Source organism: Carcharodon carcharias, chromosome 2, assembly GCF_017639515.1.
Source record: "Carcharodon carcharias isolate sCarCar2 chromosome 2, sCarCar2.pri, whole genome shotgun sequence".
NCBI classification, from domain to species: domain Eukaryota; kingdom Metazoa; phylum Chordata; class Chondrichthyes; order Lamniformes; family Lamnidae; genus Carcharodon; species Carcharodon carcharias.
In genome coordinates this window covers 134,417,235-134,433,478 of record NC_054468.1, presented here as the reverse complement: position 1 = coordinate 134,433,478, position 16,244 = coordinate 134,417,235, and the positions used below count along the sequence as shown (strand labels likewise).

At 45.5% G+C, this 16,244-nt stretch overlaps 1 non-coding gene across 1 annotated transcript; it reads right to left on the bottom strand.

The window, feature by feature from the left end:
- Positions 1-3,883: 3,883 nt before the first annotated feature.
- Positions 3,884-3,997, bottom strand: LOC121275590. Its single transcript, XR_005942529.1, has one exon. It is a non-coding gene; the product is annotated as a U5 spliceosomal RNA (small nuclear RNA).
- Between the last annotated feature and the right edge of the window lie 12,247 nt (positions 3,998-16,244).

Below are 16,244 nucleotides of genomic sequence, written 5' to 3'. Positions count from 1 at the left end.
GCAGACCCAATCCAGCAGCTATGTCCTTTAGAACTTAGCCGGCTTGGTCAGTATTGGTGCTACTGAGCCACTCTTGGGATGGACTTTGAAGTCCCTCATCCAGAGTACATTCTGCGCCCTTGCCCCCTCAGTGCTTCCTCCAAGAGGTGTTCAGCTGGGGCAGAGGTGTGGTTGGGGGGGCCACAGTACATGGTAATCAGCAGGACTTTTCCCTCCTGGTGCCAAAAGACTTCATGGGGTCCAGAGTTGATGTTGAGGGCTCCCAGGGCAACTCTCACCTGACTGTATATCACTGTGCCGCCGCCACCTCTGCTGAGTCTGTCCTGCTGGTAGGACAATTTTGGCACAAGCCCCCAGATGTTAGTAAGGAAGACTTTGCAGGATCGACAGGGCTGAGTTTGCCGTTGTTGTTGCCTGTGCCTATGTCGGTGCCGAGTGGTCCATCCAGTTTCATTCCTTATAAGCTTCATAGCGGTTTGATGTAGCTGAGTGACTTGCTAGGCCATTTCAGAGAGCATTTAAGGGTCAGCTATGTTGCTGTGGATCTAGAGTCACATGTAGGCCAGACCAGGTAAGGGCAGCAGATTTCCTTCCCTAAAGGATATTGGTGAAGCAGTTGGGTTTTTACAACAACCGACAATAGTTTCATGGTCATCATTAGACTTATAATTCCAGATTTTTATTGAATCCACCATCTGCCGTGTTGGTATTTGAACTCAGGTCCCCAGAGCATTATCCTCAGTCTCTGGATTACTAGTCCAATGACAATGCCACTATGGCACCACCTCTTTCTCTTTCCAGGCGATGAATATGAGATTGTCCAGCCATGTCAGGAGTTTATCTCCACTGTGTTTCAGAATTTTGGTAGGAATTCTGTCTGCCTCAGAGGGCATTGTTGTTTTTCAGCTGTTGTATGGCATTTTTAACTTCATTCCGAACCAATGTGGCGCCGAGATTAAGGCAGACGGGATATTGAGAAATGGAGTTACGGGTATTCAAGTCAAGGCAGAGTCTTTGTTGAGGAGTTCTTCAAACTGTTCTCTCCATCGAGCACTGACTGCTATCCTGTCCTTGATGAGCTCCCCTCCATGCCTGGCCCTCAGTGGAATGGGCCCTTGAATGTTTGGGGCTATCGATCTTCTTGACATTGCTGAAGAAACCGTACATGTTTCTGGTGTCCGCAAGTCCTGCGCCCTTTCTACCCCCTTGTTCCTTATGTCATGGGTCTTATGCTGTACCTTTGCCTTGCAGATGCCTGGGGGACTGCTGCTTTTCTTGAGGCGTGGTGAAGTTTTCAGCCTGCGAAAACTTTCCACTTACATTCAGTTTTGTCCTGTACCTCTTGGTTGTTTTCGTCAAACCAGGCATGATGTTTCCTGGTGAGGTAGCCAAGGGCCTCTTTGCAGGTGCTTATTATGGTAGACCTTAGGTTTGACAAGGCACTGTGGGCACACTGTAGCTCCTGGTGGTTAGAAGTTGAGTGGGTAGCAGTGACATGCTGATTGAGAAGGGCCACCTTGGTGGGATCCTTGAACCTTTGATATAAATTTTCTTGCAGCATTGCTTCAGTTGCCTGCATTGTTTAGGGGCCAAGCTGATGGAGGTGGTAGATTGGGTAAGGCGGTGATCTAGAAGTTGTCCGTACCTGTCACGATATGGGTGATATAGACATCTCTGTAGTCCCTTGCTTGAACTATGCAGTAGTTTGGACTGCAGCTGTTGCCATGAGGTCTTGTGTTTGTCTCGCTGGTGGAACAGGATGTTAAAGAACATGAGAGCAAAATAAATAGGAGCAGGAGTAGGCCATTCAGTCCCTCAAACCTGCCCCACCATTCAATAAGATCATGGTTAATCTGCCCTAGGCCTCAACTCCACTTTTGTGCCTGCTCCTCATAGCCCTCAACTCCCCAATTTTTCAAAAATCTATCTACCTCCTCTTTAAATATTTTCAGTGATCTAGCCTCCGCAACTCTCTGGGGCATAGACTTCCAGACATTCACTACCCTCTGAGAGAAGAAATTCCTTCGCATCTCAGTTTTAAATGAGTGAACCCTTATTCTGTAACCATGTCCCCTAGTTCAAGATTCCCCCACTAGTGGAAACATCTTCTCAACATCTACTCTGTCAAGCCCCCTCAGAATCTTCTACGTTTCAATAAGATCACCCCGCATTCTTCTAAACTCTAATGAATAAAGGCTTAACCTCTTTAGCAGGGACGGGCTGCCGCTGCCAATCGAGTGGTGAGGTGTGAGTAACCTGGGGTGGGGGAGAAAAGGAACAGTACACCTGGCTCCATTGGTGGCTCACCACCCCTCCCCCTCCCACCTCCATTGGTGTCCCAGGACAGGAGCTCAGCACTTGCAGACTGAGAAGGAGGCCCAGGGTCCAGGTCCAGATGCAGCCTCGGAGTGGAAGTTGGCCAGAGCCTTGGGTTGTTGAGTCACTGCCCTGGGCTGGTTTGGGTGTGAGAAAGAAGAGAGACAGACAGACAGACGGACAGAGTTAGGAAAGGAGGTAGAGGCAGACAGCGTGGGAAAGGAGAGACAGTCAGAGTGGGAAAGGAGGGAGAGACAGATAGAGTGGGGAAGGAGAGAGGGACAGACAGAGAGGGAAAGCAGAGAGAGACAGACAGAAAGGGTGGGAAAGGAGAGAGAAACAGACAGACAGAGTGGGAAAGGAGACAGATTCTCAGAGCAGAAAAGGAGAGAGATTGAGGCAGACAGAGTGGGAAAGAAGATAGAGACAGACAGACAGACAGAATGGGAAAAGAGAGAAAGACAGACTGGGAAAGGAGAGACAGACAGAGCGGTAATCAGGGAGAGAGACAGACAGACACTGGGGAAGGAGAGAGAGAGACACGGACAAAGTGGGAAAAAAGAGAGAGAATGACATAGAGAGAAAAGCCAGTTGCGACTAGCAACATCATCAGTGCAAGCAGACATAATAAATCTCATTAAGGAAAAGCAAATTAGGCCATTGCATTAAAGCAGTGGGTGAGTTGAACGTTTCTGAATTCTCTCTAAACCAAAATTAAGTTGGTTTTTCCCGTGACGTAGATCATGTTACACCCTGAGGTGCTTCAATACAATCAAAGGAACATTACAAATATTTCAAAATGGCCGTTACAGAATGTGCAATGATATTTATGTTGTCGACGTAGATCATGCTGCATTCTGAGGTACTTGGTTATAATTGTGATACACGTAATAGTCACTGCACGTGTTCAATGTGAGTCATACAGCCCGAGAGGTCTATACAATTACCAGCCCCTCGGTGTCCTATGGCTGAAGAGCCTTAGACTGCAACCTTTCCCCTTTGTGCCTTTGCGGCGGCTGCCCCCAAGCTTTAGTGCATCCCTCAATATGTTGTCCTAGGCCTTGGGATGTGCCAGTCTGCAAAACAAAAACAGAATTACCTGGAAAAACTCAGCAGGTCTGGCAGCATCGGCGGAGAAGAAAAGAGTTTGCCAGTCTGCAACCCTGTCTTTCCCCTGCCAGGTTGCAAGACAGTTGCGTTCTATACCATGCCTCAGAACCTGTTGAAGCAGAGCGGAAGCAATTTCACATTTGATGATGAGGGGAAGCCGAAGAAGGAATTTGTAGGTATCATGTGTAATTGGCAATTGTATTGAGGCAACCTCAGAGTGCCACATGCTGTACGGGAAGAACTTTGAACAGAATTGTACTTTCACTGATGTCCAATTTGAAGTATAATGGAATATGGAAAATAATGCTAAATATTGTTAAATGAGAAGACTAAACCCCTCTACAAAATAAAGCAGTCAGAACAAGACAAAAATTATACATCTTGTTAACGAAAAAACAGAATCGTGCGTATTATTAGCACAAAACTTAATTGAACTCTGCTATTTGACTTAAACGCAAGCCCCGCGATAGCAGGGCATCAAAAAATTAATTAAAACTCCGAGTGTTCCTCTCCACGGAAATCTTTAGTAAAAGGCGAAAGATTTATACGATCTGAAGAGAAACCAGAGTACTAAAAACTAGCTCAATGCTACTCTCATCCCACCGCACACGTAGCTCCTTAACATCATACTGAGCGAACATACTGACAATCAACATAGATACTAGCAAAAGACAAATTTAACCGACATAGATTTTAATAAAAACAATTAACTAAAACTCGTTAATATTCCACAGAAAGAGGAATAACTATTGATCTTTCTCACAACGTTCTCGTTATGTAAATTAGCGGGCGGAGCCTATCTTGTTGCAGCCGAGGCTCGCTGGAAGGCCACGTTGCAGACTGGGCTTTGTGATGTTCAGTGAACGGAACAGGGAGGTGAACGTTGCTTCCCTTTCGTGATTTTTAAAATATAATTTATTGACAGACGGGTAGATAAGGAAGCACGGCCCTTGCAGCTGGCTGCCGTGCCTTTGTGATATTTGCAGTTTAACCCCAACGCCTTAAGAATCAGAGTACAGGGAGGACGGAAACAAAAACAGAATTACCTGGAAAAACTCAGCAGGTCTGGCAGCATCGGCGGGGAAGAAAAGAGTTGACGTTTCGAGTCCTCATGACCCTTATGAGGACTCGAAACGTCAACTCTTTTCTTCTCCGCCGATGCTGCCAGACCTGCTGAGTTTTTCCAGGTAATTCTGTTTTTGTTTTGAATTTCTAGCATCCGCAGTTTTTTGTTTTTATCACAGGGAGGACGGATCCTATTCTCAATGGACCATTGGACCTGACGCTTGGGTGGGGTGACGATGAAACTGTCAGCGTTCGCTGTCATCTCTCAAACCCCTTGAAACTGACCGCAAGTGCGGGATGGCCACGGAAAACAGTTGTGCTCTGTCACTATGGCTCCAGCACAGGTTGCACTGAGCTGGCAATCATTGACATCACAAGAATTTCAAGGCTTTTCAGCCATAATACACAGAGGGGCTGGAAACTACATAAAACCACTCAAGCTGTATGCTTGACATGTAATGAACCTTGTAAATAATACAAGAACAAAAGAATTAGGAGGAGAAGTGGGCCATTTAGCCCCTCAAGCCTGCTCTCCCACTTAAGATCAGGACTGATCTGATTTCATAAATTATGTGATCCTATTCGAAAGATTACAGAGCAGATTTTTGCGGATGTTGTCAAGAACTGTAGCTACAAGGAACGATAGGATAGGCTGGGATTGTTTTATTTGGATCAGAGGGGGTTTGAGAGAAGATTTAATTGAGGTGTGCAGAATTGTGAGAGGATAGGAAGGACATATTTCTCTTAATAGAGAGGTCAGTAACCAAAGCATAAATTTCAAGTAATTGATAGGATTAGAGGAGTATTTTTTCCCCAAAAATATACTTTATTCATAAAATTTGTGAACGTACATTCCAAAGCATTTCAAATTGGACATTACAAAAGGTGCACTAATTTTCAACTTTTCTCCATAGAGCATGTTGCACTCTGAGAGGTGTCAACACAATTGCAATACACATGATATTTACTATATACATTCCATGTCAAACATATAGATCAAGGGATTCTACACAGCCCAGAATGTTACGTTGATCGGGCAGGCGCATGCCCGACCTGATTGGATCTGCAATTGCGCGAGATGAAGTCAGCCGAGCGTCCCAAAGTCATCCAGCGCTCACACGATATTTTGATTGGCGGGCAGGCACCCGCAAAAGTCAGAAGCATGCCCGCCATCAATTAAGAGGCCTATTAAGGTTATTAAAGGTGCAATTATTTCTGATTTTTCGTGGTCCGTCCAACCCTATAGTTGGCGAACGGGCATATTGGCCAGGCGGAGTTTGCATTTTTCTTAAAACCTCATCCAAGGGCGAGATGAGGTTTCCAGTATTCAATGAAAGAAAAATAAAAATCTATGGACAGCATTTTTATCATGTATGTTTTCAGGTGACTGATTGTGATGCTTGGACATGTTTTCCTGACACTAAAAACTTTATTTAATGCTTTTCAGGTCTTCAGCTCCCTGAGGCAGCTCTCTACCTTCAGGAAGCTTTCTGTCAGTGCTCACCCGCACCCGCACTGACGCCAGCATCCACCTTCCTCCCGCCCCCACCCAGGCTGCATTGAGCTTTTCAGCACGTGATTCACACTGGCTGGCTGTTAATTGGCAGCCAGCGTGAAATCGCGGTCGGGGGCCGATCACGGTCAGCCGTCCATTACCCAGCCAATCCCGGACCCGCCGATTGCGCTTACCTGCCGACCTAAACATTTTCCCTACAGTTTCCAGCCACTCGGTGTATTATGGCTGAAAGGCATTAGATGGAGGCCTTTCCCGATTGCACCATAGAGGCAGCTGCCCCAAGCTTTAGTGTGTCCCTCAGCACGTAACCCTGGTCTTTGGCATGTGCCAGTCTGCAAAATTCAGTCATGGACAGCTCTTTGCACTGGAAGAGCAACAAGTTTTGGGCAGAGCAAAGACTATCTTTCACCGAGTTGATGTTTGTCTCTGTGTGTGTCACTGAGGACAGCCCATAGAGCACTGTCCTGCTTCGCAGAGCTGCTCGGGATGAACTGTAGCACAGTTACAGCACAGAAGGAGGTTATACAGCTTATCGTGTCTATGCTGGCCAAAAATAAAAAATAATAAACTGGTCGCCCATTCTAATCCCACCTTCCAGCACCTGGTCCATAGCCTTGCAGGTTACAGCACTTCAGGTGCAGATCCAGGTACCTTTCAAATGAGTTGAGGGTTTCTGCCTCCACCACCAAACCAGGCAGTGAATTCCAGACACCCACCACCCTCTGGGTGAAGAAGGTTTTCCTCTTGTTCCCGATAATCCTCCTACCAACCGCCATAAAGCTGTGCCTAATGGTAATTGACTTCTCCCCGAGAGGAAAAAGTGTTTCCAGTCTATTTCATCTAGGCCCCTCAATCTTGTCCACATCAATTAAGTCACCCCTCAGTCTCCTCTGTTCTAAGGAAAACAACCCTGGCCTATCCAATCTTTCTTCATTGCTGCAATTTTCAAGCTCTGGCAACATTCTTATAAATCTCCTCTGTACTCTCTCCAGAGCAATTATGTCCTTCCTGGAATGTGGCAACCAGAACTGTACACAATATTCCAGCTGTGGCCAAACCAGCATTTTATATAGTTCCAGCATTACATCCCTGCTCTTGTATTCAATACCTCATCCAATGAAGGAAAGCATTCCACATGCTTTCTTTACCACATTATCCATCTGTCCTGCCACCTTCAGGAACCTGTGGAGATGCACTCCAAGATCTTCCACTTACTCTACCCCTCTCAATATCCTCCTGTTTATTGAGTACTCCCTAGCTTTGTTTGCCGTCCCCAAATACATTACCCCACACACCTGAGTTGAAATCCATTTGCCACTTTTCCAAATCATTGATATCATTGCGGAACCAGCAGCTATCCTCTTCACTATCAACTACACGGGCAATTTTTGTGTCATCTGCATATTTCCCAATCATGCCTCACACATTTAAGTCTAAATCATTATCTATACAACAAACAGCAAGGGATCCAACATTAAACCCTGTGGAGCACCACTGGAAACCGTTTGCCATTCACAAAAACATCCATCAACCATTACCCTTTGTTTCCTGTCACTAAGCCATGAACAAAACCATGACAAAACCTACTGCATCTCTTTCTAGGCACTCTTTGCAAAGCACATTCCAAAAGGGGGTGGGTGATGGTCTCTTTCCCACTGCAGCTGCTTTGAGGATAGTGCGTATTGGCACTGAGGCTTTAGATGTGCAGGAAGGGTCTGACAGGGAGAGTCCTTCTTACTACCAGCCAAACTACGTCTTGGTAATCATTTGAAAGTTCTGGCAATGAGGCATTCTGTCAAATGATTTTGACAGTGTGCTCAGGAAACCATCTCACAGGATTCGCCATCTCTTTATGTGCCAAGCCTTGAGGATGTTACTGCTGACCACTGTCTGATGGACTTGGGGTCAATGGTGTTTTTCTGCACAGATGTTTCTATGAGACAGGTAGCATGGCACAGTCCAAATGCTTGGACCATTCTGTGGCAATGTGGCAGACCCATCCTTTGTAACACAGTGGACACATAGAAACTCAGAATGTAGTGACACTTAGTGTTTGCATACAGAGGGTCTATGCACAGCTTGATGCATCTGCACATGAAGTGGCCATCAGGGTGAGGGCAACGTTGGGTATGTTTTTCCCCCCTTTATCTAAAGCTTTGAATATGGTGTCCCTTCAGACAGTCCATTTTCCATCTTGAGATAGAATGGAAGATGACTCAGGTGACTACCATGGCGCAGGCATAGCATATGGGCCAGACCTGCACCATGTACAGCAACATCGAGAGTACCTCACACCTGGTGATGAGGTTCTTAACTGCAATGGAGAAGGAGTGTCACTCGCACATGCCCAGTTTCTGCCTCACCTTGGCTATATGATTCTCTCAATTTTTTGTGCATGCCCTGGCGTCTCTAATCCATATCCACAGTATCTTCAAGTAGTCTGACCTGACAGTGAAGGGGACAAAAGATCAGTCAGCTCAGATGACCTCACTCTTGTCACATTTACCTTGGCTCCCGCAGTCAGTTTGAACTTGGTCACAAGTGCTCATCAGTCTGCATATTGACAGCAGATCCAAGAAGAAGACGACATCATCCATGTGCAGAGAGGCTTTGACCTGCATGCCTCCACTAGTGGGAGTGTCACCCCCCCACTTATGCCAAATCCTTTCTGAAAGTTCAATACAACACAAGAACAAGACAGAGGGCAACCTTGTCTCGCTCCAGATTTGATTGGAAAGTTTTCCCATGCATTGATTGAAACTGCGCTACTAATGTTTGTGAAGAGCAGTTGGATCCAATTGCTCATTCCCTCCACAAACCCAATTTTGGAGACTACATCCATCATGTAGATAGGCAATATTCTGTCAATGGCCTTCTCCTGGTCCAGAATGATGAGGCAGGTGTCCAGCCCCATTCCTACATGTAGGAATTGTTCCCTGAGTAGCGTGAGGTTATTGGAGATTTTCCTGCCAGGTATAGCACAGGTCTGGTCAAGGTGGATCACCAACTCCAGACCAGATTTGATGAATTGGCGATAACCTTGGACAGGATTTTATAGTCCACATTCAGCAATGAAATGGGCTACCAATTTCTAATTTACTCCCTCACTCTCTTCTGCTTGTAAATGAGGGCGATGACCACTTGCCTCATGGATTTTGACATGCTGCTGACTAGAAGCATACTCTCGTACACTTCCAGCAGGTCTGGGTTAATCCAGTTCCAGGGAGTTGAATATAACTCAGCCAGTAACGATTGCTTCTGGGAGATTTTCTCATCTCAAAGGATCTGATGGCCTTTGTCAGCTCATCCAAGGTTATAGGTTTGTCCAGACGCTCCAACTTGCTGTCATCTAAGACCTCTGTGATAGAAGACAGGAAGAACTAGGAGGCCATGCTCAGTGCAGGCTTCACATTGTATAATCTGGCATAAAAGGATTCACTGATCCTCAATATGTCTGACAGCAATGACCAAGCCATCTTCTTTCTTCAAGCTGTTTATCACAGAATTCTCTCCGTGCACCCTTTAGAAGAAGAAATGTGAGCATGTCTCATCTTGCTCCATGAAATGGTCTCTGGACTGGAAGATGAGCTTGGAGGTCTCTGATGCAAAGAGCAAAGCTTGCTGACTGCTCACCTCTTGGAGATCCTCTTTGACATTGACCTTCATCGACTGCAGAAGATGCAGATTCGACATGCTTTTCTTCAGTTGGGACATTTGCCTCTGTTCCTTCTGAACATCTTTAAGAATGAAGAATGATGTTCGCTTTGATGGCTTCCCACCAGTGCGTCAGGGACTCAAAGTGGGGTTTTCATGGTTCTCCAACATTTGTAATTGTATTATTAATACTGCTACCATCTAGAAGAACAGGGCAGCAGATACATGGGAACACTACCATCTGGAAGTTCCCCTCCAAGCCACTCACTGTCCTGACTTGGAAATATATCACCATTCCTTCACTGTCGTTGGGTCAAAATCCTGTAACTCCCTCCCCAATAGCACTGTGGGTGTACATACTCCATTTTGGCTGCAGCAGTTTATGAAGGCAGTTCACCATCATCTTCTCAAGGGCAACTAGGGATGGGCAATAATTGCTGGCCTAGCCAGCAATGCCCACATCCCGTAAATAAATTTTTAAAAAAGTTCCTCAATGTTTTCTGGGGGAACAGTTTGACGTTCAGCCTCCATATGCCCCAGCTACCCCTCTGGTCTTCCTGTAAATGACAGTTAGCCAGTAGGAGGCAGCGGTCAAAGAAAAATACTGGCTTGGCATCAGTGGCTCTGACTATGAATGCTTGGGGCATAAACAGGAAGTCCATTCTGGAACAGGCAGACCTATCTGGCTTCAATCAGGTGTATCTACATGACAATCTGTGTGCAGGGTTGCTGAAGACGTCACAAAGTTTGGTGTCCTTTAATGTTTTCATTAGGAGTCTGGGCGTAACAATCATTTGTTGTCAGTCCTGCCAGATGGTCCAGCTGCATCAAGGATCCTGTTGAAGTTACCGCCCAAAACGACTGGCCCGGGTGTTACCAACTGCTGTCAGAGCTGCTGAAGGATGACCAGCAGCTTGCTCTTTAGAACTAGGGTGTACATTATCTTAGGGGAACGATTTTGTACATTACGTCAGCTACAAGGGGGCGACCATCCACTACCTCCTTAACTGCTGTGATGGTGAAGTTGTCTCCCCGTAGCAGAATACTCAGGCCGGAGGAACAGCGATGCTTCCCCCCAACCAGGATTAGAGGGGAGTTGAAGATAAATTTTTTCACCCAAAGGTTTGTGGGTGGTACAGAATTCATTATCTGAAAGGATGGTAGAAACAGAAACCCTCACTACATTTAAAAAATACTTGGATATGCACTTCAAGTGCTGTAATGTACAGGACTATGGACCAAGAATTGGAGAGCTTGCATAGCTCTTTTTTTGGCTGACTGGGCCAAATAGAAATCAATGGCACAGAGTGAAACAAAGTATTTATATATCTAATATTTAGCTTCTTTGTATTTAGTGATCTCATTGGTTCTTGTTAAGCTTGAGTAAATAATTAGTCTTGGATTAGTTTGCTTTCTTGAGTGAATAACAGTATGGTTAAGGTCTGGAATGCACTGCCTGGCAGTACGATGGAGGCAGGTTCAATCGAGGCATTCAAAAGGAAATTAGACTGTTAACGGAAAAGGAAGGATGTGCAGGGTTATAGGGAGAAGACCAGAAAATGGCACTAGGTGAATTGTTCATTCGCAAAGCTGGTGCTCACACAATGGACCGAATGACCTCTTTCTGTGCTGTAACAATTCTGTGATTTAATACATTAAAAATTCCTGACAAAGTCAGAGGCAACTAGGGATGGCCAATAAATGCTGGCCCAGCCAGTGAAGCCCACATCCCATGAATGAATAAAAAAAAACAACAGTTAAATATGCTCCTATATCTAAGGAGTTTTTTTTTTGTTTCTGGATGCAATTACTGCACGATGTTGGAACTTCTGGACACTTTGTGTCCCCTAGGGGCCTATGTATTAAGGAAGTGTCCCTACTTGTTTGAACTGACACTGAGGGTTTTCTAAGCTTGAGGAGCAGCTGGATACTATGCAGGGCATGTGGGTGGCTGAATGTTTCCTGAACCACAGGTTCCTGGAATGTAATCACCCCACAGGCAGATAAAAGATCAGAATAGCAAGTTGATGGCCACCTGGAAGAAGAGTAAGAGGAAGGTAGTGCAGGAAGCCTCAGTAAGTGTGGCACTCTCAATCTGGTATTCAGCATTGACTATCAGAGGGTAACAACACCTCAAACAATGCAGTATTGAGTTGGTTATAGAATATACAAGGATCTCTAAGTTACATTTGGAGTGCATGTGTGCAAATGCACAAACTGGTTGAGAAGGTTGGTGAGCTGCAGGAGCAAATAACCTCATGGAAATATGATGTAATGATGATAATAAGAACCTGGCTTCTTGAGCATCCTTGATTCTAACCACTCATTGGTGGTCATGCCTTCAATTGCTTAGTCCCTGAGCTCTGGACGACCCTCCTGCCACCTCTCTGCCTCACGTTTCTCCTTCAAGACACTTCTTAAAATCTACCTCTTTGACTAAGCTTTTGTCATCTGACCTCATATCTCCTATGTGGCTCCGTGTCATTTTTTGTTTTATAATGCTCCTGTGAAGCACTTTGGGATGCTTGATTGTGTTAAAGATGCTATATCTTCTATAATGATATTCAGTTTTTGTCTACAAGTGAATGCTACCTCTTTTGTAATCACCATTTTTGGTGTGTGTGTGTGTGTGTGTGTGTGTGTGTGTGTGTGTTTGTGTGTGTGTGTGTGTGTGTGAGAGACGGAGGGTGCTGTGGCGATTACATTTCAGATGTTGAGTAATAAACATTTTTTGTTTTTTAAAAAACTTATGAGAAAACTTGTCATGTCTGTTCTTGAGTTACAACACTCAGGGTTAAAATCCTTTTCTTTTAAAAAACATCTGTCTTTGATCAGTTGAGAGGTGGAAAGGAAAGGGGGAACCATCCTACCATTTCTTTCCTATCTGTAACATTATTCCTCAAATAATATTGAGCCCATCAGATGTAAACCTGCCTTTTCAACTCAGGTGAAAAAAGTTTCCAATTAGCCTTTCATATTCTAGATTATAAACTAGTCACAAGGTCAGATGCTTGACAAAATTTATATTTATATTCCTCAACCTGTTTTTATACATGCACAACTTGATGTAGCTTTTTTCCAGACTGAGAGGTATGATTCTGTTAAAGTCCTTGGTGAAAGAATAACTAAAATTATTGATTTTAAAAGGACTGTTTCAATAAAGATGCAAATTTGACCACAAATGTTTTGCAAGTCTCTGCTAATATACATTGTGTTTTTGCAGGCAGTACAAAATCCATGAAGCTATGCTAAACCTATATAAAGCACGAGTTTGGCCCCAACTGGAGTATTGTATCCAGTGCTGGACACCACACATTAAGCAGGATGTGAAAGCTTTGAAGAGGGTACATAAGAGATTTGCACAAATGGTTCTAAGGATGAGATATTACAGTTACGTGGATAGACGAGAGAAGCTGGGATTTTCTCCTTAGATTAGAGAAGGCTGAGAGGAGATTTGATAGAGGTGTCTAAGGTGTGAAGCGTTAAAAGAGAAACTATGTGCAATGGCTAAAGAGTGGACCAGAGGGCACAGGTTTAATATAATTGGCGGATTTAATGTGATCTGTCTCTGAATTATGCAGGTGCGTAACCATGGAAGGCAGTGCAATAAACAGACTACAGTACACTACCAATGTTCCCTCGAGGATGTGCTTCTGTGTAGGTTTTATTAATCCAATATGCCTTTGCAAAGCAGATCTGGAAATAGATGCACCCTTCAGGTGACAGCAGTGGGGAAAAGACCATCGCCCACCTCCTTCTGGAATGTGCCTTTGCAAAGCAGGTCAGGAAAGTGATGCAGTAGTTTTTGTCAAGGTTCATCCTGAGCAGCTCTGTAACACAGGATTCTATGCTACATAGGATTTTCCCAGGGCTGCACACAGAGGTAAACATCAACTGCTACTGGAGACCACCAACTTGGTGAGAGATGCTCATTGGTCTGTAGGAAACTTGTTGGTCTTGCAGTACAAAGTGGTGACCGAGTGTTACAGATTGTCCTGGACCTTGGAATCTGCCAATGTGCTGGGGGATGCTCTAAAGCCTGGGGCAGCTGTCACAAAGGCTCAAAGGGGAAAGTCCACTACCCAAGGCTCTCCCTGGCACTGAGGAATTGGTAACTGTGTAAAATCCCTCGAGCTGTATTTTTGACATGAAATGACAATTGCAACTATAAGGTAATTTTGAGTATAGTGAGGCACTTCAGAGTGCCACATACTGTATTGAAAGAAACTGATCTGTTTTGCACTTTATACAATGTCAACTTTAAACTGTTATGAAAAGGGATTTTATAAATTTAATGAATGAAGTATAGTTTTGGAAAAAAATCTTTGACATTAGGACTAACAGGCTGTACTGGATATAAGCTGGCGTGACTGGTGTGTCACCTTACAATTTATTAATTCTAGACAGTTTAAAATCTTTCCATCCACCATTAGAACACAAGATTAAAAGCAAAGTATGTCATGACCTGACTCAATGGAACAGTAAGCAATCTTGCTCCATCTGTTGGAGAGAATTAAAACTGCAGCCCAATGCCACCTATGCATTTAAACAATTATCCTATAGATGGCATCCTAAAAATGTTAATAACTCTTGAACTTTAAACTCTTTTCCATATGCTTGTGGAATCGTTAAAGGGAATCATTACGCAGGATTCTCTGCTCCTCTCCAGTAATTCTTGCTGTGTCAAAATGGGCGCAGACACAATGACTCCACGATGGAATAGCAAATCACCATCTGGATTTACACAAAAAATGGCCACTTGGGTGGGAGCTCGAAGTATCTGTACAATAGGATCGTACTTACCTGGCAGGGGAGAGACTTTCATCGCGTTTCTGCCAGGGAAAGAGCAATGGCTATAACCAGTCAAACCCCTTACCATGGGGTACCTAACACCATTCGAGTCATGGTGAAGGGCAGCGAGCAAGGAACAGTAATGGATCGGACCTTCTTCACCAAGAGGATCCTATTCAAGCTGTGTGGTTTCGAGGCTGCGGAGATCTACTGCCTACAGGATTTCCCCAGCGCTGGTTTCTTTGATGTGACCTTCAAGCACGTGGCAGCTTGTGTCAAACTCCTGAAGGTGTTTGAGGAAAAGAAAGACCTGCCAGAAATGAAGATCCTGACGGCGGAGCCGTTCCTTGTTCTACCGTTGCATCGTGAACGGGTTGCGACGGTACATCTGTACAACCCCTACGTCCCTGTCGCTGACGTGCTCACCTTCCTTACCAGGTACTTCGATAAGGTTGGGAGCTGCACTGAAGTTAAAGATAATTTGGGGATCTGGACATGTAAACGCCAGGTTAAGGTAACGCTCAAGACCGATGGTAAGGGAACCGTTTTCCACCCCCCTTCCAGATTCGCTATCGGGGGAAGCCGTGGGTACCTTGTCTACGCTGGGCAACCCAAACTTTGTCGCTCATGTGGCAAGTCTGGTCATGTGGCGGCCAATTGCAGTGCTGTCCTCTGCAAGAACTGCAAAAAGGAAGGGCACCAGACAAAAGATTGTAAACAGGCTAAGTGCTGCAACCTGTGTGGCGAGGCAAGTCACCTCTACAAGACCTGCCCCAAACGTTGCCGTACTTATGCACAGGCAGCTAAAGCCAACGAAGGGGAAGCAGAAGAAATGCCTCGTATCACTCCAACCACCAAGGCCCCCAGGGAGAACAACGGGACAAAGGAGGACACAGAGAGAGACAAGGTGGAGGAAAAGATTGGGGCAACAGACAGCCAATCAACAGCACTGCCCCCTGAACCTCCCACTCCTCAGGAGAGCAAATCAACGGAGGAGGAGGAGGCAGCAGTGGGAAAGCAGTAGGGAGAGTGGCAGCTGGTGAAGAGAGCAAAAAGGAAGAAGGGGCAAAAAAGAAACCAAGCCTCTTCCCAGACAAGAATCAAGAGGCGTCTCCTATCCGACACAGATAACAAGAGCAGCTGCTCTTTGGATGATGAAGTGCCAGGGCAGCGCCAACAGAAGAAGCGGCAAAACGCTAGGGAGTTGGAGGACGAGACACCCAAGCTCCAGAACATTGGAGGAAATGAGACCAGCGCACCCCAAATTTGCCCACAACCTGAAGAGGCCAGTGCACCACAACCCCAGGAATCTGGGAACAGTGAGGCACTCAGCGCACTCCAGCTCCGGGAAGCCGGGAGCAGCAACGCCTCAGAGGGGGAGAGGGTTGGAGAAGCTTCTCCAACAGAGGACATTTCAAATCCCGCTCTCTGCACAGACCCCCAGATGCCACCCGAGCAGAACATCTCCAATGGGGAGGTTCAGGACGCTTTCCTCAGCCCATCCCAAGTGAAGCAATTTGAGCAAACCACGGGCATGAAGGAACTCTCAGAGACAACAGGTTTGGTAAGCGACTAACTGCTTTAAAATGGGTGTAAAGATAGTATCCATAAATGTGCGTAGCATTAAATCTACCACGCGATGTGTTGCGACCTTGGACTACCTTGCCAATGTCAAAGCTGACCTGTTGTTTCTGCAGGAGTGTGCGATACCGCACCTCAGCTCCTACAGGCAATGGTCACGATGGTGGTCCCATGGGCCATCGATCTGGTCAGGAGGAAACGACTCTCGTTC